Below are 26,196 nucleotides of genomic sequence, written 5' to 3'. Positions count from 1 at the left end.
CACTGGGAACCCCTCTGTGAGATTAAACACTGTTCAGTTTAAGCCACTTGGTCCTTGTACATAGCCTACACTAATTCTGCTAATGTTTCTAGGACTTTGAACCACTGCACTACTGCCCAAGTCAACTTTCCTGGGGCCTTTTCATATGCTTTCTCTAAGTTTTGGAATGTCCAGTTGAACTCTTTCCTCATCTCTAGTTTCCTCTCAACTATATCTGTGAGTACAAACATCAGGTGAGGTGTGCCGCATCCTGATCTAAATCCAAACTGCTCTTCTCCAATCTTATTTTCTACTACTCTGCATATCTGTTTATCAAAAGCCTTCTCTGGAGCTTTCATGCAATGTGACAGGAGTTTAATATGCCCACAGTTGTGGATGTCCCCTTTATTCTTGTGCACTGGCACTAGTATGGTTATTCTCCAGTTATCTGTGATACATATTTCTCTTCATACCGCTGTGAATACCCTCAGGAGTCATTTCTCACCTATCTCACTCAACATCTGTATCATATCTGCTGGTATCTTATCTAAGCCTGCTGCTTTCCCTGACTTCATTTTCCTTAGTGCTGTTCTTACTTCTTCTAGGGTGGGCTGGGTTCCTCTTCTTCTTATTGTAGGCTGTAGGCTTTGTCAGGGGAGTACAAGTTCTGTGGGGTTTTCATAATTTAGAAGCTGCTTCGATTTCCTTTGATGATCTTTGGACTGGTGAGCAGGTTGCTTAAGAAAGGTGCCTGACAGTTTTATTTATCTTTTTGTCTTTGTCTTGCAACCTGATATAGTTTCTTTGTGCCACCTATTGAGTCACTTTCCAGAAGCTGGTAGAGTGCCTCTGATGCCCTACTCTTTGCTATTGCAACCCATTTCATAACTTCTTCATTAGCCAACCGGTATTCCTTCCTAGCTTAGTCTGCCTTTTCTATCTCCCACTTTTACCTGCACTCCTTCTTTCTTTTGATCACTTCCTGAACATCTGCATGCCACCATTCTTTATGTATGTACCTTATTTCCATACCTGGTTTGGCCACATATCTGTTCTGTAATCCTCACACATGCTGTTTTGAGGCACTACCATTTTTCTTCAACTCTTATTTCCTAATTTTCTTGGGATGCTAGAGCCCTGAGTAATTCCTTGAACTGCTGTACTTTCTCTCCATGTTGGCCTTAGACCCTTTCCTAACCACCCCTTGCAGATGATTGTGGCTGACTGTTTCACTTGGAATGACTTTGCAATCACTGATTCTACCCAAGTGCCCTTTCCTTATTGGTAGGAAGTCTACCTGAGTTGAGGTTAGCCACTTATGTGATCTTGTGATTGTCTGTCTTTATGAGGCATGTGTTGGCAACTATCAAGCCATTTGCCACTGTTGCCCCACCCATGTGGACTCATGCAACCCTCATGTCCTGTTCTGTCTATCCTGACATGTGCATTCAGCTTACCCATTATAAGCACCCTCTTTTCCTCACTATCACAACCATGCTATAGGGCATAGGCTGAAACTATAAATACTGCCCTATTACACTGGAGTCTGATTGCCACGAATCTGTCACTAATTCTGACAACATCCATCACTGTCTTCTGAAGCCTCTCACCACAATTCTGATACTATTTCTACCCTGTACTCCTCCTAAGTAGTAGACTCTGGATCCCAAGCCTCCCAAGCCAAGTGCTTTTCTGCACTGACCTTCCATCTGGTGTCTTGTCCATGGACACCAGACTGCCAGCAGATTATTTACCCATGGGAGGCACACACTGGCCAGTAAGGGCACATACAACCCTCCCAAAAATAGCATGGGTCCCTGGATTTAGGTCAGACTAGACTGGGCTCCCAACCCATTTATCATTGGTAACTACCCAACAAATCAACTAGAACCATATTTTTATACTATCAGGTGACTAGCCCTACCATGGCATGCAATCTGTGAACTGTGTTCTCTTATCTTGAGGCTACTGTGTAGCACAATAGGTGCCCAAGGAGGTTGGTCTATGTTAGAGAAATATGTATTTGAATATATGTGAAGTGCTAGTTTAAAAGCAAAGTAGTATGTAATGCATTTTATTCTATTAATGATATAACAAAAAGAATGAATTCATATATAATTGCAAGAAGGTTTTGAAACTGCAGTGTGGCTTGTAGCAAGTTGACCTCTGACCTTGGCAGCTGCTAGCTCAGCAAGTTTTAATGTTTATGCTTTTCACAAGTAATTATCTGCTGGGTCAGGAAATTAAATATGTGAAATAATGAAATCTTCTGCTCTTTCCTGCTGGGATGATTTGGCCTTGTGTATGTGTTACTAGATAACACGCAGCTGTTGGGAAAGTGTTACAGGGGAACAAAGAAGTGTATTAGAAGACTGAATCTGTTATTGTATTCAGACTAGTTTGAAACCTTGAAGAAGTAACTTTACAGAAAGACATTATGTCTGACCAGGTGGATAGCAAGGCCATATTGTTACCAGAGGAAAACTTTTTTTAAATATACAGCATCAGCATTATTTAATGAATAGAAGACTGTAAGCTAAAGTGATGTAGATGCCCTGTGACTTATCACGTCAGTAAGGTGGGCACAACTTGAATGTAAAAGACTATAAGAATTGTGTACTTCCTGTTTCATGTCAGACAAAATTCTGTACTTGTACGTTTTTTGCCTCCTGGTGTACACTAGTAAACTTTTGAACCTGAACTTCCTGTGTATTGATCTTTTTATTTTATTTAACAGTTTGGTCCTTCTTTAGCCGGAAATCCCTCAGACAGCTGCAGATCAGAGTCTACCGGTGGTCGAATACTGCGCAGGAGAAGTTACCGAAATGGTTCTTCTTGGGTGAAAAGACCTCCGACTGAATTGTCGTTTAAAGAGGCTGGCCACTTTCTGATCTGTGGCCGAAGAGCGGATCCTGGATGGCTCAATACCGGAGGCTCAGGTAGGAAGATTTTGCCTTTTTCTGTTTTAGATCAGGGACTAGGTTACAGTAAATATTGTTGTCAAGATTTGTTATGCAGATCAGGGACAAAAGGACTTGTATTTGGTCATAGATCAGGGTAACAGAATAAGGTAGGCAGTTATTCTAGATAAACTGTGAAAAGGAACTGAAATTTTGGTACCACGTGATAAGAAGGGTTACGTAACATTTTCTTTTAATGTAGGAAATCAGTGCACTAAAACATCGCGAGATCCGCCCCTAACCGAAGACACAAAATATATGCAATCACAACGTTCTGATAATGTTAGGTATTATACGAAATGGGTTAACAAATATGAATTCAATGGTAAATTAGATAAAACCTCACTGGTTAATCTCCTTAAGCAACTTAAATCTGATGCGGGAGGTCAGGCAAAAAAGCAACGCCAATTAGGCATTCCTCAGGCACACAGGTGGATTGAGGAAGCAAACCGTAGGGAACAGAAGACTAAAAATTCAAAGGCATTATTTTTAGACAAAGAAGATAATAACATAGTAATAGCAACAGCTCCTCCTCCCCTGCCCCCTCCGTTGCCTTTTTCAGGATATGAAGCGAGTGGACAGGCTGGTCTGCCTCCGCGTTATCCTGAGGTCTCAGCGAGACCACAACCGTTTATTAGAGATCCTATTGAAACTAGGTCCCAAGCGCGTAAGATACATGGGGGCGCAGAATCGTATCAAATAGAAAGAAACCTACAGGATGAGAATGAGGAAGAGATATGTCCGCTTATAGAGGTCCCAAATCCTCAGGCAGGACAGGCAGGGCAGGACCCAACTCTCTTAGTATACAGACCATGGACACCGGAGGATATCCGGAAAGCTACTGAGGGAATCCCCCATCCGAAAGTTAATTTTACAAAATTTTTAGAAGATTTGCAAGGCATGAGTTTGAGTTACCACTTGAATGGGGGAAGAAGTAGAAAAAGTAGTCAGACAAATTATAGGTCCAGATTGGCACATGATTTGTGGCACCTGGAATCCTCGTAATGCAGAGCTTAAACCACTCCCACATAGTGACGCAGAACTAGACAACAGAGTAAAAGATCTTACAGACCGAATCTCTGAGAAATGGAAACCTAGAGCAGACTGGACTTGCATTAACCAATGCATACAACAGGAAAATGAGACGATAGATGGGTACTATGCTAGATTATTGGAATGTTTTAATAATCATAGCGGTATGACAGTTCCTAAAAATCAAGTTAATGATTCCCCGTATGAACAACAATTGAAAAATGCATTTTTAAAAGGTTGCATTGCACCTATCAGTTGCTTCATTACGAAGCATATAATAGACCATCGAACAGGTAGGCTACAAGCCTTACCTAAATATGCTAGACATGCTGAAAGGCATTTTAATAGCAAAAAGTAAAAGAAGGCACAAGTCTTCACTGCTGAAGACGGAGCTGAAGTATTTGTGTTACAGTCAGGTAAAAAGGGTAAGAAAAATGCACAGGGAAATAAACAGTCTGACAAACGGTCAAAAAATTTTGAGGAAAGGAAAAAGAGAGGTGAATGCTTTAAGTGTGGGAAGAAGGGACATCTAGCAAGGGATTGTAAACAGAATAAGAAGGTAATCACAGAAGACAAGGGAGATGAGGACTGACTATACGATAGTGAAGATACATCATGCAGAAGTCAGAAGTCATCAGGAGAAGTTAATAAACAAAGGACAAATGTAAATGTGATAGAAGGAATAGAGGAAGTGCAAGTAGATATGGAGGATGAAGAAAGTGAAATTTTGGATTTAGCATTATTGAGCCTAGAGCTCTACTTAGCAGACACAAAGCCGGAAGTTACACTTCTGGTGGAGGGAAGGGAAGTCAAATTCCTGTGTGACTCAGGAGCGTCACGGACCCTGATACACCCCTCCAAGTTACCAGAACATTCTGAATCACCTGATTATATATTAGTTAAAGCGCAAATGGACAGCTATACAGGGAATCACTCTCCCATGATATAGCAATAACTGACCCTGTTTCAGGTATGACCCAGAGAAGTAATATTGTTGTTTCTGCAAAGTGTCCAGTGAACCTATACTGGGTAGGGACCTTATGCAGATATTTGGCATAGCAGTAGTTCCAGCTGTACAGGGTATGGAGGCACAGAGACAAATGGATACTTTTGTCGTGCGATCGGAGGGTGAAACTTTTTATTGGTACAGCCAGGACCTAGTTACGACTGGTCCAGGGGCAGTAACCAAGGAACTGATGAATGTAGCCATCAGTAAAGCCCCCTACCTTGACAGTGATTGACAGCATTTGTTACACTGTACTCTATACTACTGTAATACTTCAGGACCTGATAGAGAATATGAGCAAGAATTGTTCAGAAATCGTGCAACTAGATTAGTATTACGTACTTTGTATTGAGATACTGAGGGGAACAGTGTAGTTAGCTGTTCATTACCTCAAGAATTCCTTGCATTATATAGGTCAAATCAATTGCCACATGTCAGCTTGACAAAGAATAAAAACGTAAAATGGGCAGACTTAGGAGAAAAGGTAACAAGATGGGAAAAACAGACTGACTTAGAATTGTCTGAACAAGGAATACAGAAACAAAAGTTGAATTGGTTGACGCAGACACATCCGGCTGTACACTTGCAATCTAGTGAGGACAGCTGATTAGCATTTTTATTAGAAGAAGAAGAGAAAGCTTTATGTGAGCTACCAACGACTCTTTGGTCAACAGGCAAGTCAGATGTAGGACTTATTCGGACAGCAGGGCCAGTTACAATTACACCGAAGTCAGCATTTAGGCCACAAAAAAGACAATACCCTTTGAGAAAAGATGCAGAAATAGGAATCAAGCCTATAATAGCAGCATTACTCAGGGAAGGAGTACTGGTAGAATCTCCTGATTCACCATGTAATACACCCCTATTTCCTGTTAAAAAGGTAAACGGGGAATGGCGGATGGTTCAAGATTTACAAGCTGTAAACAATGCAGTGATACCCAGAGCACCCATGGTGCCAGACCCACATACTTTGTTAAATGACTTAAAACCACAACAAAAATATTTCTCTGTGGTAGATCTCAGTAATGCTTTCTTTTCAATACCTATACATCCTCATAGTCAATACTGGTTTGCATTTACATTTCAGGGTAAAAGGTATACCTATACCCGACTACCACAGGGATATTGTGAGAGCCCAACAATATTTGCACAAGAAATGGCTAGCAACCTGGCAGGGTTTACCCCACCAGGAGGAAGTCAAATTCTACTTTACGTAGATGACATTTTGCTAGCAGCCCCCACCCAGCAGCAATGCAGGGAAGATACTATAGCGCTATTGAAATTCTTAGCAACACAAGGACACAACGTGAACAAAAGTAAGTTACAACTCTGGAAAAAGCAAGTTAGGTACCTAGGATATGTGATATCCAATCAAGGTAGGATATTAGACGAGGATAGAAAGACAGCAATTTTACAAGCACCCAAACCAGCAACCAAGAAGGAAATGATGTCCTTCTTGGGGGCAACTAATTTTTGTCGGAGTTGGATACCGAACTATGCTTTGGAATCTGCTCCACTGACTGACTTGATATATAATACACCAATGGCAGCACAAGATTTATTACAATGGACACCCAAAGCAGAAACGGCTTTCTGCAGGTTGAAGCAGTTGATAGCTTCTTCATTAGTTTTAGGACTCCCAAATTATCACAAATGGTTCTTTCAGACTGTAGATTACAAGCAAGGATATATGACGTCAGTGCTGACACAACAACATGGGGATAAGCAACGCCCCATGGCCTATTATTCAATCACAGTTAGACCCAGTGGCAAGATCTTTGCCTCACTGTGTACAAGCAGTAGTTGCAGATGCAATGGCAGTACAGGCCTCGGCCTCAGTGGTATTATTCCACCCTCTCACATTGAGAGTGCCTCATGCAGTCGCAATAATCTTAATGCAAGAAAAAGTAGCATATCTTTCTCCTGCTAGACATCTTTCATGTATGACTATACTGCTAAGCCAACATCATATGACAATTGAACGATGTACAACATTAAATCCATCAACATTACTCCCAACTCCTGCGGATGACACACAGCACAGCTGCCTGCAGGAAATTGAACAGTTAACCTTGCCTAGACAAGATCTCACAGATATTACCTTGGATGATGCCGAGGTGACATATTATGTGGGCGTCTCATGCAGAAGGGGCCCTACAGGAAAGAATCTAGTGGGGTATGCAGTAGTTACAGACACTGAAATTTTAGAAGCCCAACCCTTACCACATAACTTGTCTGCACAAGCAGCAGAATTGATAGCTTTAACACGAGCATGTACTTTAGCAAAAGACAAATGTGTAAACATATATACTGATAGTCAGTATGCTTTCTCTACAGTACATGTATTTGTGCAACAATGGAAAAATAGGGGAATGATAACATCTAGTGGAAAACCAATTAATCATGCGCAATTTATTTTGGAATTATTAGAACCTTCCAGTTACCTACTAAAGTAGCTATTTGCAAATGTGTAGCTCATACAAAACAACAGGATAAGATTTCGAAAGGCAGTGCAAGAGCTGATGCAGCTGCAAAGCAAGCGGCCTAAGACTCAGAAACTTTACTTTTGAATAAGGAATTACAACCCTCTGAGATTTTAGATTTAGACATGTTGAAAACAATGCAGATGCTTACTACAAAAGCAGAAAAACAAAAATGGGAAAAACAAGGCGCAATTCTTGAAAATGGACTGTACATTTCCAAAGAGAAAAAACAATATTGCCGTCTAATTTATTTAGATATGCAGCTTTGTTGAGCCATGGGCAGTGCCATGTCTCAACAGGGGGAAGGTACAGTTAGTAAACCGAATATTCCAAACATATGGATTCACAAATGACACAAAAAAATTTTGTGCAGCTTGTCATACTTGTAACAAGCACCATGCACAAGGGGCATTTAAACCTAAGCAAGGAAGTTTTCCTATACCACTGTATCCGGTCCATACTATTTGTATGGATTTCATAGAACTGAATAAGTGTGAAGGGAAAAATATTGTCTAGTCATTGTAGATATGTTTTCTAAATGGGTAGAAGCTTTTCCAACCAAAAATCTGGATTCAGCAACAGTGGGGAAAGCCCTGATAAAAGAAGTAATCCCTAGATTTGGCATTCCGGAAAGGATTTATAGTGACAATGGCACACATTTTGTTAATCAGACAATCCAGCAACTTGGAAGATTTTTCGGAATCTCCTTGAAAAACCATTGTGCCTACCACCCACAGTCTGCAGGACTGGTGGAAAGGTACAATGGAACCCTTAAGAACAAACTTAGGAAGTTAGTTGATGAGACCCAGAAGAATTGGATATACTGTTTGCCTTTAGCACTGCTGAGTATGAGAACAGTTCCAAATGTGAAGGGTTTGACTCCCTTCGAAATGGTTTTTGGCAAAGCATATTATGTGCCTCAGTGGAAAGCTCTCATGCCTGCAGAGCAAGAGGCTGACAGTTCGTAAGCTAGTTATATGAGGAAACTGTTAACAAATAAATCTGTTTTGCAGTTTAACTCTTTTTCAGATAAGGAACAGACCAGACCGGTGGAAGCAGTTTTGGCTCCGGGAACTTGGGTGTGGTTAAAAGTGACGAAGAGGAAGAATTGGGCGAGTCCAAAGTGGGAAGGACCATACCAGGTACTGTTGGCAACGCCTACTGCAGTCAAAGTGGCTGAGAGGAAATCCTGGGTCCATTTCACACACTGCAAACCGGTAAAGAACTTTCAACTTGATAAAAACTTTGTGACTGATATACAACAAGGGCAAAATGGCCAAGAAGAAAGCAAATAGAAATGTAGATCAACCCCAGAGATGTTGCATAATCATTTTGTTGAGTATACATTTATTGACTATAATTGTGACAATTTTCCTCTTGTTGTGGGTTTTCCTACACTCAACCACACAAGTGAAAGTGGGAAGACGTGACAAAACATCTATAGACCGGCATCCAAATTTTAACACATACCTAGCCATGAAACGTGCATATGCAGAGACTATGAACATTTCAAATTGCTGGGTTTGTACAGCTATACCAACAGCATATGGAGGACTGATAATGTCCGCTGTCCCTCTGGGGATAAATGAGACTTGGGAAAATTTAACAAAAAAGATGAGCTGGAGTCCGCACCCAATACAGGAACTTTATTGTTAAAACAAGTAACTTGAGCAATACGCTTTCGGAAGATACACTGACCCTCCTTCCTCAGAAGACAAAACGTTAGAGCAGTATAACGAAGACTTAAATGCATCCTCTGATAATCATTCACAACGTGCTAATTAATAATTGAAAATTAAACTCATACACACCTACTTTTACTGACAAACAAATAATCACCCAAAGGTAATAGTAATGGCAAAAAAACGTCTGCCATTAACTAGTTAGAATAGAAAAGAAAAAAACATTGCCATTAACTAACTAGAATGGAAAAAATCATTGCCATTAACTAACTAGAATGGAAAAAATCATTGCCATTAACTAACTAGAATGGAAAAAATGCAGACAAATGCAAAGAAATGCAGAGAAATGCAGAGTAATGCAATGTCACGGATTCAATGTTTAAAAACGTACAATACATCAACCATCCATCAACTTATTGTTAAATTATCAAGTTATTAAATTATTAAGACCTTTCATATATAATAAAAATCTTTAAGATAAAATCTTTAAGGGAAAAATGTTTTAGATTACTTTAAAGTGTCCCTAATATTTTTATATTTTCAAATGTGTAAAAGTAAAATAAAAATGCTAAAATGTGGAAATGTGTGTAAATACAAGAAACCATAAAAAAACCACACTCGAAAAACATAATAAGCCACACTCAAAAAAATTTTTACCTCTTTAGGGCTAAGTATTTAAGTAAGCAACCAATGGACACATGATCATTAAGTCCTGGGCAAATTTAGGAAGCTGTACGTATTTGCCAACGTAGTTCTTCTATCTCAAGTTGTGTTTGCCAAGGACCACCCCTACTATCGAGTATTATATGTTTAAGAATAGTAAATTTAAAATGGTGATCTTGATGTAGCATAATATGTTTAGCTAGAGCATTTGACTGATCATGTCTAGTTATGGCATATTGATGCTCATATATACGTTTTTTGAGCTTTCGCTCAGTTTTGCCTATGTAGTAGGCGGCACATGCTTGACATATGGCAGCATATACCACCCCGCTAGTGTGGCAATTGGCGTTTTCTTTAATGCTACACAAAAAGTCACCTAGCCTAACTCGTGGGTCCGTGCAGATAAACCTACATTGATTACAGCTTCCACATTTACTAATACCATTACTAGTGTGAAAACTTCTTACTGGCCCTGATTCCAAAAGGGTTTTTAGGGTTTTGCCTCTCCTAAATGTAATCAGGGGATTTTCACCCAGTTTGTTAGTAATGCAAATATCCTCTTTAATAAACGCCCAGTTTTTATTTAAAACATACCTAATTTGTGCATGATTAGTACTAAATGTACATAAAAATCTGGTAACCAATTCAACTTTCGAGGAACAAGAACAAAGATCACCTGTACTAATATTAATGCAAGGGGCCAGGTCTTCCAGATCATCAGGTACGGGGCCATGATGACTAGTAATGGCTGTCGGTGAAGTACATACTGGAGGCGCTGAAAGGATGGGCATAAAATGACCGATCGTTCTTTTGTGAATGACCTCAGATTTAACTTCTTGTAAAAGATAGGAGGAATACCCTCTATCAAGAAAAATATCACAAAGATGTTCACATTCAGTTAAAAAATCTGCAGTTTCAGACACCATCCTTGCAGCCCTCACCATTTGCCCTTTCACAACAGCCTTCCTTTGATAAAAAGGGTGGCAGCTCATAAAATGGGGAAATGAATTCGAGTAAGTAGGTTTACGATAGATAACACTTGTAAATTTCTTACCTACTCGGTCTTTGGTTAACAGAATGTCTAAATAACTAATACTCGAATCCTGTAAATCATAAGTGAACTCCAAAAATGTTGTGGTGTTAGACATAAATTCCAAAAACAAAGGGACATTTTCTGGAGGCCCTTTCCAAAGAATAAACATGTTGTCCTGGTACCGAGTGTACCAGGTGACATTGTTAGAAAACATTTAAGTTGGAAACACAAATTTTTTCTCCCAATAAGCAAGCACCACATTTGCGAAGCTGCCACCACAGGGTGACCCCATCGCAACACCTGATTTCTGCAGGAAGGTGTGCCCATTGAATAAAAGAAAATTGTTAGACAAAACTATTTCTAAGAGGGTCTCTACCACATACACAACATCATTGTTTATATTTAGATCGAACATATACTCCCTTACCCACTCAATGCCAATTGCCTGGGGAATAACAGTGTACAGATCTTTAATGTTGATGGTTAAAAACCAATAATCACTGTTAAAGGGCATATTGTTGAAATTCTCCAAAAAACTCCATGAGTCTTTGCATATTTGATCTTCTTGACTTATAAAAGGCCTTAGGATACTGTCCACATATTTAGCACAGGCATAAGAGGCAGACCCCCTTCCATCCACAATGGGGTGGAATGGGGGTTCTATGAGTGATTTGTGAATCTTAGGGATTCCAAACAAAACTGGAATCCTTGGTGCCAACATAATAAGGTACTGATATAACTCAGTGTCAATTACCTTTTCAAGAAACAAGTCTTCTATGGTACTACTAATCTTATTATGTGCAATATTAATCTCATTTTTACTGACCTTTTGATAAAAATCAGTGTTAAGGAGCTCCATAATTCTCTCTGTGTAGAGAAATTGGTCCATTAGGACCAACCCTCCACCCTTATCGGGCTTCATTACCCTAATGTTACAATCGTGTAAAATCTTAATAAAATCATGTTGAGATTGTGTGATGTTAGTGGAGTGGAAATGAGTAGAGCTTTTATTGCTGTTCAATGCCCTGAGGTCCAATTCACAAGTTCTTTCAAAAATACGCAAGGTATCATTTAGGAGCGGGTTAAAAACACTGGAAACCCTTAAATGGGGTTCACAAAAATTACTGTCACCCATAAGTAATTTGAGATTCAGTTTTCTTACATACAATTTAAGGTCCATAATGCATTTAACCAAGTCAATGCACGAGTCGGGAACAAAGGATAAACCTTTAGAAAAAAGGTGAAGCATTTCAGGGTAAATAGTAAATGAGGTATAATTGTACACTTTAAAGTCACAGGTAGTATCACAAATAATTGCAGGATTAGAAAACCTACCCATTAAGTCCTGTGTTGTACTTTCCGATTCCTGAAATAATTTTGGTTGTACTTCCTTTGACCGTACTGTTGCTTTGGCTTTCTCCCTTGATGTTGGCCTTGTTGAAAATTTTGTTGATGGTTCTGTGGAGTAATAGATGACTGAGAAGGTAAAGGATTGTCAATAAAGTTAAAACCTTCGTCGCTCGAATCTCTGTTGTTACTATTGTTCTTATTATTAGAGATTCTTTCACTTCTACGAACCATCAAACCTGGATCCTCGGAGTCATCCGTACCCTCATTAGGAGATGGATCACATATCTCAGCAGACCTTAAGTCCTGAGGCCTATCATGCACTACCCCATTTCCTTGTGTCTTATTAAACACAGCTGGGGGATGGGGATAGGCTATGTTAGTGGCATATTCGTGTGTATCCCTTTTAATCTTTTTAGATTTAGTGTTTATCATTTTAGTTAGAGATGCTTCAATACTTGAAAATATATGAGTATAATCATATTTATATCTAAAAAAATCAGCATCCCTTTTGATGTTATTTTCTAGTTCAGCCAGATCAATCTTTAATAAATCAATATCTTTGTTATAGTAGGTAATTAATAAGCCCATAAATTCAAAGGCTTGTTTGTCAAACAACTGTAGGAGTTCCTTGTGAAACTCGGAACCTTCTATGAGTCCAACAGGAAAACGCCATTGTCTAAGCCCTTTAGGCACCAAACCTTTTGTTAGGCATTCCTGTAGGTAGGAGACTTCGAGCTGTAATTTCCTACACTTAAACATTTTATTATCAAACAGGTTAATGGACTCGGAAATGTTACTTACTATTAATTCCTCACCTTGTAGCCCATTTGTAGGAAGTTCATTAAAAAAAATCAGTTTTGTTCAAAAACTGATTAATATTAGGATATCGCAAAACACCAACAAACTGAGTTTATATAGATTATTTGTTTATTATATTTATATTTTTTTGCTTGCTTGCTGTGGGTTAACTTTTTGGCTATTAGGGGTGTATATACATGAATAATTTTTAAATATATATATATATAGTTATATACACTATCATCTAATTGATTTTAGTAATATAAGTTTATTTTGTATTAAGGTAATGTTTTATAAAAGAATGGTGTTAGCCTTTTAAGTTTTTGGAGAACAATTATGAGGTCACAACCAATTAAGTATTTAACAGCACTTTACTGTTTTATGGTTGTAACATTTTTTGTCTGAGGAAGGTGGGGAAAATTTTCCTTACCGAAAGCGCTTACAACAATAAAGGGTTATTTGGCTTATTTCTGCCTTGCCGGTGTTCGTGGATTCCATTTGCCTATTTTTTGCTTTTTGTTCTAATATTAGGACATCCCAAAACCAAAGAATCATCGTTGGGGTGTAAATTTATAGATCCTGCATCCGTGACATGGAAAGCTTGCCCTGGCTGGATGGAAACAGCAGGTGAAGAAACGTTTAATCCGGAGTCACTAGGAAAATTACTGTTGTTAGACAGCCGAACAGTGTTAGCTATCTGGCACCCTTCGTTTCTGTTTGACGCTTGCACTACTGCAGAGCCAATGATGTGAGATTGGGAAATACCACGCTGTCCCCCAACTTGCAGGCTATCCATTCTCTGCGTAAGATTGTCTAACCGACCCATGATAAGGTTAAGCAGGGTAGTGAGGTTACCTTGTTCGTTACCCTCACCGGTAGTTGTTGCCGTTAAAGCCATACCGTGGCCAGATGCTGGTGTGTACAAAGAGCCCTGGGGAGAGGAATCCAAATCGCTCATATCCAAAAAACTCGCCAAACCAAGAAACTTGGGAAAATTTGCTTTTTGACACAGGGACTGTGAGATCACAGGACAAAAAATAGCTTTGTTTTTACCTGTCACACAAAAGGGAATTGTATGTTTTTATAAAAATGACACTCTCCAGGTGGGCTGGAGCAATTGTAATATAACAATATCTTATTGGTGTTATATTAAGACTAGTAATGGCAATACCCTTTGCAATACTAATTATAACTCATATTTGAACTCAATGAAAACATCCATGAATGAAATTCGCAAGAATCCTGTTTTATTTAAACAATTGTCAGTTATAGACCAGAAGATGTTTCATGCAGGGTTAATGCATATTAGTACTAAAGTAGAAAATTGTTATTTTATTTGTGGGAAAAAAGCATACAAATGGCTACCTGAGAATTGGTCCGGCAGTTGTTTTTTGGGTTATCTGGTTCCGGCTATAAGACATACTGCAGAATTACCTTTGGCTAAGATAGGAAACGTGAGAGAAGCAGCCCGAAAACCTGAAGGTCCAGTTGAAAAAACTGTAAATCCAGTAGGACGGATCGAAGCTGGTTGGAAAGATCATAATACCTTAAAAGATAAAAGCAAATTGACTCATATGGACTTGAGTGACAGTGTTATATCTTGGGCAGGAATATTCCCAGCATATGGAGCAGTCAAATCAATCTGGGAGTTGAGGAAGCTGTCAAAACTTCTTGAAGTAATGAGTAATGCAACTTTCTCTGCCCTAGAACTGGTGACTGATGAACTGAATGCAATGAGAACTGTTGTGTTACAAAATCGAATGGCTCTTGACTTCACCCTAGCAGCGAGAGGTGGTACGTGTGCGCTTATCAAAGAAGAATGCTGTGCATACATTCCGGACAACAGGCATGAAATTAACAACCACCTAGAGGTAATTCAGCAATTATCAGCCATGACTGAACCAGGCCCAAACCCACTGACGGACTTTTTCCAGAATCTATTTGGGGGGTGGGGTTCCATCCTAATGAATATTCTAATTGCTATTTGTGTGGGTTTACTCCTAATAGGAACATGTATTTGTTGTGGAATTCCCTGCATGAAAAGATTAATCAAAGATGTTATTGATGTATCTGTTACGGAAACTTTGTACCAAGATATTGAGATTGAAAAATTGATCTCAGACGAAAACTTTTTCTGAAGTATAGATCAAATGACTCACCTAACTGAAAATCCTTAGTGGAAGAGGTTAGGAGATGAAATGACATTATGCATACTTCAAAATAGAATAAAAAGTATTAATAGGAGGGAAAATGTTAGAGAAATATGTATTTGAATATATGTGAAGTGCTAGTTTAAAAGCAAAGTAGTATGTAATGCATTTTATTCTATTAATGATATAACAAAAAGAATGAATTCATATATAATTGCAAGAAGTTTTTGAAACTGCAGTGTGGCTTGTAGCAAGTTGACCTCTGACCCTGGCAGCTGCTAGCTCAGCAAGTTTTAATGTTTATGCTTTTCACAAGTAATTATCTGCTGGGTGAGAAAATTAAATATGTGAAATAATGAAATCTTCTTCTCTTTCCTGCTGGGATGATTTGGCCTTGTGTATGTGTTACTAGATAACACGCAGCTGTTGGGAAAGTGTTACAGGGGAAGAAAGAAGTGTATTAGAAGATTGAATCTGTTATTGTATTCGGACTAGTTTGAAACCTTGAAGAAGTATCTTTACAGAAAGACATTATGTCTGACCAGGTGGATAGCAAGGCCGTATTGTTACCAGAGGAAAACTTTTTTAAATATACAGCATCAGCATTATTTACTGAATAGAAGATTGTAAGCTAAAGTGATGTAGATGCCCTGTGATTTATCACATCAGTAAGGTGGGCACAACTTGAATGTAAAAGACTATAAGAATTGTGTACTTCCTGTTTCATGTCAGACAAAATTCTGTACTTGTACGTTTTTTGCCTCCTGGTGTACACTAGTAAACTTTTGAACCTGAACCTCCTGTGTATTGATCTTTTTATTTTATTTAACAGTTTATACAACTCTTCCTGCCATAGAGCACCATGTAGAGTCTGTGCTGCTGACATTCATTAGTGAGTTTGAGATGGAAACACTCAGTATATATTTTTTAGAGGTGGGAGGAACCCAAAGAGATAGAGCGTGAACATGCAAACTTCAAATAGACATTGGCTCGAGATCAGGATCAAATCTTGTATCTTGTACATGGGAGGCAAAACCTTTACCATTATGTCAACTAGTCTCTCAGCTACAAAATATTAATATGGATATGAATATGTCTTTATTTTATTTAGGTATGCTTCTTATGTGATTATAGATGGATTTTTTTGAGGACTTTCTAAGTAACTAACAGGATATGCAAGGTGATGGTAATTCATAGTATCTGGTAGAATTCCAGCTTGAATTATCTTTCTAGGATTTGTGTAGGTATCCAGTCAATGATGGCTATAGAAAAAAAATGCTAAAAGATAGGAAAATTTGTTGCATTGAAAATTATCCCTAAATTGAGAATGTCCAGGGTGTTTTGAAGTTTGTCTGCAAACTAAGATGCCAACGATATAAAAATTAAGAAAGCCGGAATTGAATGTACTTTATGATAAATTGATCTTTAAATGACCTTTGGACTTGAAATTAACTCTGAGAGGTTTGCAAACTCATTACAGCATTACTGGTAAATGCCTGCATAGTTTGGTGCCTTAGTGTATGGTAGGATTGCAGTAGTAGCTTAACTGTGAATTCTGCTCCAGAATTTTTCCCTCAGTACTTTTTATACCTGTATATACCTGCTTAAAGTTACATTTCAGTAGTCTGGTGGCTTAATCTGCAGTAGGACTTCAGAAGTCGTAGTCTTGTGAATACAACAGCAGAAATTAAGGCAAACAAATCTCATCACTGTTTCTAGATCATGCCAAATCATTAAATGCTGTTTGACCCCACAAGCCACACCCAAACCATTTAAATAAACTTTCTAACTGGCCTGTCCAAAGATTCTGTTCATGTTTCAGTAGCTGTTTTAGCAACAATACTCAGACTGCCAAGTTGCAAAATGCCTAGTCCGCCTTTCTAGCTGTAATGCTAGGTGTACCCTAAAGATCCATATTAGTCCAACTTCTATTTAACATACTCATAAATGACAACATTTTATCCATCAAACAACATATATTATGGTGATGATTCCATCCTCATCTGCTCTGCCTTATGACTACCAAAACCCCAAGCTATTACCTAAGAATCATTCAGATCTGTCAAAACTTGGTTTGGATTCTCTCAACATAAAGCATAAAGGGCTACAGTGATTCATTCCAAAATGTCATTCAGATGAAAATATAACTTCTTTGTAAAATCTTTACATTACCAAAACAGAATTACTTCACAGTATGAAACTGCTTCATATGCTTATTGCTGAAAGCTTGGAATTAAACTTCGTACCCAAGTACCATTTAATAAAACTCACTTAAAACTAGATCATTTGTATAAAGCCAAACTATACATTACAGAACAAAGTAATTGAAGTAGCTATAATTAACATCCACACAAAAATCACACAATTCTTTTGGTGATGCCCTTTTATTGACCAGTGTCTCTCTGTGCTCTGAAGTGAATTTCCTTCCACTCTCACGCAACAATTTACATAACTTCAAGTTGAATATAATATCATAATACCAAGCCTAATGGCTCTCACTGTACTCACCCTCCAGGCTAACCTCATCTACCTCAGGTTGTCTACATTATGCACTTATTTCCATATTACTCTTTGCCTGATTCTAGGCAATATTTAAAATACAAATTACCACCTTTCATTGGAATTATATTATTATTGCATATTAAAATAGCACATATGAAAATTAAATGAGTTGGATTCTGTAGTTTGTGGAAATATTTTTCTTGGTCTTTCTTGGATTGCCTGCTGCATTACTATATTTTTATTCAGCTTACTCTGTGGATCTGTGGACATTTTTTTCAGGCCTCTATTTTAAGGGGGTTACTAATGTCCAGTTAGACTACCTAGGCATGAAATGCAAATAAATAAAATAAATAAAGTGATATGAAATGAAATTAAATACTTACAGTCCTGTGACTGTTGCCTGTTATTTGGGAGTTAAATAAAATTTGTAATTTTCAATGGACGAGAATGTACTTTATATATATATATATATATATATATATATATATATATATATATATATATATATATATATATATATATATATATATATATATATATATATATAGTTAGAAATAAAGATCACAGCTGCATAATCAAAACATCTGGAAATAACAGACACTCTGCCAGCTTTGGGAAGCAGTAACTGAATGACATATAACCATTCAGTGGTAAAAGAAAATCAGCAACACATAAATTACATAGAAATGGTTAGACTCATAAGTGATTTTTCTGGGGTGACACTTATTCTGAAATTAAGATTGCTAAATGTACCTGTTGCCATTATGTCTGTGTAAGCTAATATTTACTACTTGCTTGCTGATGATGATATGATGTAAATTGAGGTATTTCTGATATTGTTGGACATGTGCAAATCAACCCTGTTCCCTTAGGTTATGTTGTTATTCATTAATTCAGTATTTCATAATTGGGTGATGGACATATTTAAATGCCTCCCCAAGATACAGAGTTGACTGAAATGCAAGCTACAATATAACAAATCAATAGAAGAGTCACGGGTTAATATAAAATATGAACTGGTAAATTGGTAAGAAACAGTTAATTTTCTAAAGAGTTTGTCAAGTTCAGGTCATATATTGTATTTATGCGTCAGAGGGAGCATGAATGAATGTCTTCATGGAGCTAGCCATGCAAAAGTTTTAAATTAGGGACTGCATTGTAACCAAAATTATGGTGATACATTCACAATAATTTTGCCAAAGGCAAACAAACTGAAAATGTTTTGCTGAGATCACTTCTGACAAATATTGAAAAAATATCTTTTTTCCAGATGGGCAAGCCCCACTACCCAGCCATAATAGAACCCCCCCCCCACACACACACACACAGAAACTTAAATATACCTACTCCAAGGTTGCACACCAGTTCAGAAAAGGTGATTATCTATAATTGCTGAAAGTGCTTACGATGAAACTTTTCCACTGAAAAGGTATTCACAGAAACTGCTGCCAAAGAACGGACAGGCTCCCCTGTTAGCACAAGGCATGTTAAGATTACAGAGATGACAAAAATAATCTTGGAATTATAATTAGACTCATGAATATGAGATCAGGGTCATGAGAGCCTCAGTTATTATTGTTCCGTTGTGGATGCAGTGGGGCAGTAGGTTGATCTGGGCTGGGCGGCACAGTGGTGCAGCGGTTAATGTTGTCGCCTCACAGCAAGAGGTTCTCTGGCTTGATTCTTGGCTGGGGTGCCTTCTGTGTGGAGTTTGCATGTTCTCCCTGTGTTTGCGTGGGTTTCCTCCGGGTACTCCGGTTTCCTCTCACATTCCAAAGACATGCATCTGGAGCATTTCTTCCCGGGCCTCTGCTGAAAACAGGCTCTGTGGAACCTAGTCGGATTTTCCAGGTCAACAAATGTTAAATAAATAAAATCTATGTGATAGGATTTAGTGATAGTGGCTAGAATAGTTTCTAGAATCCCCTCTCTGAAAACCATAATCATATTTTGGTATGTACAGCATAAGTTAATGTAGCTTCTGCTATGCTGCCATCAACTTAGAGACTAGTACATTCTCAAACATCTGTGCTTGGGATTTCTGGACTTCATAAATACAAACTTTCTGAACCATAAAGTCCTTGACTTGGTCTTTACCAATATAGGGCAGCTATGCTCCCCACCTAATGTAACATTGTTCCAAGCCATATCGGACCACAAGCCAGTCACATTCACCTTGAGACTAAAGCCAGAAGGATCTTTCAATATCAGAGTATACAGATACTAAGAAAAAACTAATACACCAAAACTGAGTGATGACATGACTAAATTCAAACCCCACCCATCCCTACAATCACCCTGCTTATGTGGAGTCCTTTATTGCATATGTAAATAGTTGCTTAGGTGCATCTGTCCCTTCTTAAAAATAATCACAATGCTAAATTCAAAAATTAATCCCGATGGTGGAACTCTAAAATAAACAGGCTCTATAATAAAATAAATAACTTGTTGCACACAAAAACAAATCTAACTGTCAAGAAGCCAAAAATGCTCTTGTTAAACTAAAGAAGGAACTCTAAATCCTGATCAGCTTAACCAAAGCCAGATATGAGGTACAATGGCCTTGTAGGTGAAAGATAACTACAAAGCCTTCTTCAGCTATGCTAAAAATATCAGAAATACAGCCTGGCACTGTGCAGAGGAAATTACTGTTATAACTGTAGTTAAAATGTATCATGATAATATCACAGACTAAGAGCCAGGGGACATAGCCAGTCTAAAAATCGACAAATTCTGCTGCAACTTCACCCCCCCCCCAATATTCTTAGATCAAATCCCCACATCCATCTCCCCTCGCCAAATGTCCCAAGAACATGGTCTCAAGATACTATCTGAGGCCAAAAACACTGAGTCTTTGGGGCTGGCTACCATAGCAGGCTGTCTACTGACTAGCCTAAAACATGGAGTGTCAGATGCCCTACAGAGGCTATTCAATGTTAGTCTCAAAACAGGCTTTGATGAATGGAATATAACAACATTCATTCCCTTGCCCAAAGGTAGGGTTATAACAGATCTTGGTAATTACAGACCCATAGGCATGACCAGCCTCATCTGTAAAGCTATGGAAAAGATCATTATGGAACTAATAAATAAGCATATAGGTGACCTACAGACTCTTGTCCCAACCCAGCTCAGCTACATCAGGGGCAGGAACAGAGTACTAAACCTGGATGACTTCTTTGAATAAGTCACCATGGCAATGGATGCAGTCAAATCACTGCAGATTGCCTATACGGACCTTGCAAAGGTATTCAACAAAATTTCACACTCAAGCACCATAGATATATTCCCCCAGCTAAATGTTAGCCCCCTATGTAGCTCATTGGATAGCAAACTGGTTCACACATAGAACAAAAGAATTAAGGCTGGGTGGCTCTACCTCCAGCAAAAAGCTGTTGGTAGTGGAGTGCCCCAGGGTTCAGTCCTTCGGCAACTTCTTTTTGGTATTTACTTCTTGGAAATCAAAGCTAATGTTAAGGGATTGTGGATTACCAAATATGCATATAATTGCAAATCTTTGTCATCATAAATTCCCCAGAGGACACCAGGATCCTGCAAGTGGCCCTGGCGAAAACTAATAGGTGGTGCCAAAACCCATGGACTGTAACTAAATGCCAGGAAATGTATAATTGTATCCTTCAGTAAGATTAACTTCCTTTGTAACTATCATACTGACAACACCCCAACTAAAATTGATTCCATAGTTAGCGATCTGAGAAAGAATGTTAACAATGAGCTGTCCTTTGATCACCACATATCCACTATTGCAAGGAAGTCCTTTTTCATTACACAGCTTATATCTAACAGTATGGTGTCTAGATCCAGAAAGATAGTTGTCCCCCTATATTGATGAGCCTTTGACCAATCATAGAGTATAATACCCCTTTCTATAAGTACCCATCAAAAATACTTGCAGCAGCTGAAATGACCACAACAATTCTGAATGAAACAATAATAGCCATAAGATCTATGTAATCTGTCTCAAAGCCTTCTCCTTCTTCTCAGTGTCATACAGGCTACTGAGAGGCAGCTTCCACCTCACATATAGAACCTCAAAAGACCCTGTTCTGTTAGAATACACATTTAGAAGTCAAATGGTATCAGAAGCACCCATTCAAGGGACCTCAGTCTGTTTTGTAAGATTAAAAGAACATGCTGGAGGAATAGATATGTGTCACAGAGAATACTATATGTAGGGAACCATCTTCTCCTCCACATAAAGCAAAGTACTTTTCTTATTATATTTAAATGTAACTTTGAGAAATAGAAGATTAGTCCCAAATTTAACTCTGCTTTAGCACCAATGGCTGTCACGGATAGAGGAAACATCTAAGTACCCCAACAAATACTTGTTTGGCCCATCTTTGTGAAATAATTGTCTGACATTATGGTAATTCACAAAGGATACTGACAGCTAATGATGCAATAAAGGAAAATCAGTGGTTGAAAATACTACTAAACAAAAAGTGTTTATTAAATATAATGTCAGAAAAGTAGACAAAAGTGCTTGATTCTTGGTAACTCACCTGAGCCTGTTATGTCAATTGCTGACTCAAAATGAAGACTAGAAGAAATGTATATGGACACGGGGTTCACAGATGATTTCCTTGTAAAAGGTTAATGTCAGGGCAATGTTTGGATTGTGGTTTATAACATTACCCCTCCTTCATATATCTTTATCTATCTATGTGTCTGTATCTATCTCTATGTTTGCATTTGTATAACTATATATCTATATCTCTGCCCACAACACCACGCACCACACATAGTCCACACAACTGTATCTCACAGCCACTAAGGCCTAAATATAAACCCAACATATTAGTCATAGGAGACTCCATTGTGAGACACATAGATGTGCCCCTCACCAGGCTGGATAATGAGAAAGCCACAGTTAGTTTTGTCAGGTGCCAGAATCAGCCATATCACCAATGCACTCAGTTCTCTCAACAGTGAAAATTTTATTTTAATGTATGCGCACTGCTATGCTGAGTTGGATCCAAAGTCTTCTTAAGACACCTAGTCTTGCTGTGCTGTTTACTGATGAATCATCCAAGGTCAACTTTGAGAGAAAAATCGCTAATGACACAAAAGACAATCATAAAGCCTTCTTTAGCTATGTTAGAAACCTGGGTGGAAACTCCCAGATATGCTCAGAATTAGTCCAAAATGATAAAAAAATCACTGAACCCACAGACATTGCCAACATACTGGCAGACAGGTTCAAGTCTAGCCTCCCAAACATCTCAGATGCCCAGGTGAGAGCTGGATCATAATGGAACTCATAAATAAAGACATTGGGGACCTACAGACACTGGATCCTCAGTCACTAAGGCCATTGATGAGGGTAAGGCAGTTCACACAGCCTACCGGCATCATAGAAAAGCTCACCAGCTTAGATGTAAACCCATATGCCACAAGATGGGTTGCAAACTGGCTCAAGGACAGAACACACAGGGTTAGAGTTGCTGGTGCCATGTCAGACTCTAAGCCGGTCACGTGCGGTGTCCCACAGGGGGCTCGTCCCTGCCCCCCCTTGTCGGTCATTTATTTTTCTGAAGACAAAATTTGCAGATGACTGCAAACTGGGCACCATAATTGACACTCCATCAGACACAGACATCCTCCAGAAAGGTCTCATAGAAATGGATAACTGGTGCCAGAGCCATGGCCTTAAGTTAAATGCCAAAATGTATAGTCATACCCTTTGGACCTAGAAAACAAATTACCACATAGGTGGTAATCCATTAAACACGGAAGAAGTTATCAGGGACCTGGGGACCCAAGTTGACAGTAACCTCTCTTTTGACCACATTGCCAAAGTGGTTAGGAAGACCTTCTACATTGCCCACCTGATCATGAAGGATTCACATCCAGATCAGGAGAGGTCATTGTACCCCTGTACTCTTCACTTATCAGACCAATGATTGAGTACAATGCCCCATTCGAATGTACCCTTACGACACCTGCAGCAGTTGGAAAGACCCCAAAAGTTCCTCACCAAAAGGATAAAGGCTCAAACATATGTCATACGATGCCCGACTGAAGAAACTCCAGCTCTATTCAGTCTCAGAGGTGATCTGTGCCTGACATACAAGGCCATGTCCAACCCGGAATTAATGGACATGCTCCACCTCAAAAATCCAAATCCACCAGAGCCACGAGCAAGAGACTTAAACCTCAACACGGATATAAATAGGACGTGCTGGAGGGACAGATTCATCACCCAGAGACTCCCTACACTATGGAACAGAATCCCAGTCCATGTGAGGCAGAGCCCTCACTGACTCTGTTCAAGAGAAATCTTGACGAGTGGATGGAATCATCTCTGTATCACTGCTGGACAGAGGCACAGCAAACTAATGGGTATAGTATTCTCATCCTAAGGGGTGGTGAAAGCCACACACACTCTGGCTAGGCTTATTAATGCCCTAGGGCAGATAGCCTAGTATGAGCCTATGAACCTATGAACCTAATCAGAGACACAGAAATTTGTATGACTCCATCTGTAGTCTGTTAAAAGCACCAAGCCTTTCAAATTGCACACTGATAAAGAAATATATTTTGCAGCTATAAGCACAGTTACAGATAACTTATTTTATAATAAACCACACGTACTCTTTCTGTCAGATTGTAGCATATATTTACAAAGTTTTTCTTCGTTACATATATGAATGATAACTTCTACAAAATACCTCTCTCTCTGTCCCTTTTTCACATAACTGAACTACTACAATTGTTGTAAGCACTTTTGCTGATGTGAGGAGGCCATTAACAGAAATCTGAAAGGAAACATCTGTACAAGCTGATCTGCTGCTGTTCCTGTCTGTTAATGGATATTTGTAAACTGTTCTGCAAACATGAGAAAAGCATATAATACTTGCTTTCCAAAATTGCTTTTGTAGGCTTTTTTCTGATGATTCTATAAAAAGCCATGTCCATTTATCTATGAGGAATTACGTCAAGCTTTTCTTAATACTGCGACAAACATGTATCTTGAGGAAAACACATACTATAAAAACATGTCCATTGTCATTAGTCTGAAAGGAAACAAACTACTCAGGAAATAGATTGTGTTCATTAATAGATCTTCTTTGTTTTTCACTTATTTCATCCAGAGCTATGTCATACAATATGAATGGCATTTTTAAATTGCTAAGCTATATTCCTACATTAAAGCAAACTTTTTATTTTATTCTTTATCTTTCATATATTTGTAGCAGAATTAATTTCAACCTTATATTCACAATTCACAAACTCTAACAATTCCCTCTTTTTTTTTTATAGGAAACACATTAGGAAACAAAACCTTTAGTCTTTTTTTGATAAAAGTCAAAATGAAATTTTACATAGTTAATACGATATAAAAGTATTACTACCAAAAGTGAATGTTTCTAACAACTTTTTCTTTTGAAGACTATTCTGTGAAAATATTGTATTAGTTACGAGCTGTGTCTGCTTTAATTTTATTTTTTAACTTGATTAATTAATTTTTTTTGCAATCACAGAATTTAATTTATGACTTAGAACAGTTCCATTAACTCTTTGCAACTGTTGAATTAGAAATAGACTAATATTTATAAAATATAAGAACTATGTGCTACTGCAAGCATTTATACATTGCTGAAAATATACAGTTTCAGTGTTATTTTAACCATAACATTGTGGTTATATTTCTGAACTGTCCATACACTTTAATTGACAGTGAAGTATACACTGCAAGAATGCTATTTACATATTAGTCCATTAGCTTTTCTTAATACTGTGACAAACATGTATCTTGAGGAAAACACATACTATAAAAACACGTCCATTGTCAGAAGTCTGAAAGGAAACAAACTAATCAGGAAATATATTGTGTTTATTAATAGATCTTCTTTGTTTTTCACTTATTTCAGCCAGAGCTATGTCATACAATATGAATGCCATTTTTAAATTGTGTATTTTTAAATGTACATTCCTACATTAAATTAAACTTTTTATTTTATTCTTTATATTTCATATATTTGTAGCAGAATTAATTTCAACCTTATATTCTCAATTCATAAACTTTAACAAACAGGTACTGTTATGACACTGTCATAGTGCATGTTGGAGTGAATGACTAGAGACGTACCTCCCTGGACTATATGAAGAGAGACATGATTGAGCTCATTGAATATGTGCCCCAGGCAGGTATGTTCCTAGCCATAAGCACCATTCTACCATCACCCAGAATGATGCCTCAATATAAACGGAAAATGATTGACTTTAACAATTAGCTTTGTTACTGGTGTCATTCATGGGGATACAATACCTGAGAGCCTGGGATGACATGATTGACAAACCATGATGGTTTGCCAGAGATGATCTGCATCTGTCTCCCTTTGGTTTCAGGCTCTTGACAAAAGCTCTTGCCTCCCCCATAGTGCATTTTTAGGCAATGCCATGAGGTCAAAACTACCAAAGTATAAATTAAACGTCATGCTGCTAATTGCTAGATGTCTAAACATGAAACTGCACTCATTGCAAGCATTCTTAACCCTAGAAGAAGCTGACATTTGCACAGTCACAGAAAC

Source organism: Protopterus annectens, chromosome 4.part1 (genome assembly GCF_019279795.1).
Source record: "Protopterus annectens isolate FY-2018-M chromosome 4.part1, PAN1.0, whole genome shotgun sequence".
NCBI lineage: Eukaryota > Metazoa > Chordata > Ceratodontiformes > Protopteridae > Protopterus > Protopterus annectens.
Note: the sequence above shows the minus strand (reverse complement) of the source record.